The following is a 2,838-nucleotide window of genomic DNA, read 5'->3' as shown; positions in this document are numbered from 1 at the left end:
CAGCATCAACATCGACCTCCTCTAGATCAATGAAATCAGCCTTTTTGTCAATATGTAGTTGTGTTGTGATTCCTGGGCTTCCATCAAAAAGAGGAAGTCTATATCCATTGGTATGAGGTAAATCTGCCAACTGAGTAGGCAATGCTAAGGGAGGAAATCTTGCCATGACTATTGGGGGAGGGTGTACGAGAACTACAATGGATTGCGTTGGTTGGGATGAAGATGAAGGTAAGGATACATATGTATTCAGAGGTGCAGTAGAAGGTATAGCAAAAGATAAGATTTGAAGCTGATACTGGATATAGGCTTTTTTTGTAGTAATTTGAAGTTGGTCAACTAGGCTTTGAAGTTTATCAAAATTAGACTAAAGCTTGTGCTCAAGTTTTGAAAACTGGGATTTCGCAGAAGGTCGAGTAAACAAATATTTCGAGGTGGGTAAGTAAGAATCAAACTTTATGGGATCAAACACTATCTCTGTAAGACAAGACTCAGAATTTGAATGAAAAAGGGATATCTCGAATTGAATATCAAAATGAAGATCCTTAGCACTTAGTATTTGATCTCGCAGGGAAGTAGTTATTTCTAATTTTTTATTTCTAGTATCGAGGTGAGGGATTTTAGGTTTTCTTAACAATATTTCAGGATCATCAACACGAGAAGGTGGGTTTGGGTTAGGGTTTGACCTGGTATAACTTTTAGGAGCCAGAGTCTTAAAAGAGTCAAAGACTATGTTAGATAATGAGGACTCAGACTTTGATCGGCACAAAGAGAGTTTCAAACTTCAAAACAAAGGAATGTCTTCAAGAGATAGAAATTTAACACTTAATGATCAAGACCTTACCAATGGAATGAGGTCTGATTGAACTTATGATTTGTTGACTCCTTTTCTTTCGAACAAGTCTTTCTAAATCTTCGACTGGATTAGCTAGATTAGGATCTGGATTTTGCTCTTGTGTGTCTCCTCGAAGCCAACTCTACAATCTTGACACTGCAATCATGAAATCAACCTTTCTGAAACTCAGTCTTATCATCCAGAGGACCAAATCCCAATAAAATCTTGTTGTACACCCAGGGAAAATGAATCTTTTGTTCCCCGACAATGATGCCAGTATGTTATCACTCCTTCGGATCTCCAAGGCTGAGGAAGAGTCCCGTTGAGTTAACCATAGACCAACCTTTTGACTTGGTATCTAGCCCTACCAAGCCAAAGAGGGCTCTATCCACAAGGTCACAGCCAAGAGGGATGGATAAAGTAGGGTTTTTAGGCTAGGTATGAGTTCATAGGTTGTTTTGATTTGATTTAATTGGGTTGTTGGATGAGGATTAGGTCAAAGAGACTAGGTCAGGGCAAATAAGGGTATGCTTGCAGACATTTGATGGAGCAAGGTAGGTAGGCACTCAAACACTTTAAGGTTCTTAAGTGAGATGGATCAGACTAGTGAGGTTCTAGAAAGAGTAAGACAAGCATGTATTCTTTCTAAACTGAAGAAAATGGACAAATTATGAACATTTCCCCAAAACAGAGCATGTAAGATGTATTTACTCATCAACTTGAAAATAAACATATCATAAAAGTGAAATGAATCATGAGAGTATAAAAAATTCAAACATATGAAACATAAGAAGAAACTATGACAAAATGCCATACCACAAGTATTCCATAAAAATAGTTGCAAATCATTCATTAAATTCTGCCAAATATTGATTACACTAGTGTCTCTGATCAATACTACAACATCCAACTGAGTCCAACCTTTGAAAAAGACTAAAAACTACAAGATATAGGCCTCAAACAAACTCCTCCTAGCCTCAGTGGTCGAATCCATGAGTGGAGGCGCAATTCCACCAAAATCTGAATGGATGGCTAGAGTATAGGGTGGTCAAAATGACTCATCCCTAATTACAATGAAACTGATTCATTACACCTCATTGAGTCCATTTACCTAATGTATTTACCCTAGGTAACAATAAAAAGACCACAATTACATTTACATCATCAATTACATAAGTAAAAAGTTGATTTCCCAAGATGAAAAATCAAATCTGCAGTGCAGACTGAAAAATATCAAACAACTAGTCAAACGTGCCAATTTTGTGCTAGGCGTGCCATCTCTTTTCCAGGCATGCCATCCATGTTGCAACCAAGTTTTGAGTGCCTTCCCGGTGTCAAAATTGAGCCCAGGATAGCTCATTGGAAAGCCTATCCTATCTAGTTTCCAAATCTACTTTTAGTTTGCAGAATGGAATTGATTTGACCCCTCAAAAATTATTTCTCCCAAGACTACTCAGCGCACAGTACCAAGGTGAAAAAGGAGGCAAAACATTGATTGTTTGTGTGTTTTTTCACCTTTTCACCTGCTAGCTATGCAAACCAAGCTTATAAAATTTGTTTTCCTGCATGTCTTCCCTGCTTTGAATCCAATGGTGGTCTTCTTTTGGCCAAAAAGTGCCTCAAACAAAAGCACGTTGTGCGCCTGGCATTCTAGTTGTCACAAAACTGTCTTGAAATGCACAAAATCTCCAAAATTTTCAAAAATGCAGCGAAACTTGTCAAAATTTGCTGAGTGATGACTAATGATGAGGGTTAGGCATGGAGTGAGGCTTCAATAAGGATATCAATCCTTCCTTCCTCTTCTTTCTTGTTTAGGGTTTCAATTTTGGCATTAGTTCTTCTAAGCTTTGCCCTTGCAATCTTGTTCCTCATGGCATAATGCTTTGCCATATTTCTCTGAATGTCTTTGTCTTTGTTGGCCTTGTCTAGGAGCTTCTCCAAAATGTTGGTTTACCTTCTCAAGCCACTTCTCCCAGTTCTCATTAATCATGATGGCAAACAGTTCA

Source organism: Pinus tabuliformis, chromosome J, assembly GCF_031772625.1.
Source record: "Pinus tabuliformis cultivar Carrire ecotype Pingquan chromosome J, CPIR1, whole genome shotgun sequence".
In the NCBI taxonomy this organism is placed as follows: Eukaryota; Viridiplantae; Streptophyta; class Pinopsida; order Pinales; family Pinaceae; genus Pinus; species Pinus tabuliformis.
Note: the sequence above shows the minus strand (reverse complement) of the source record.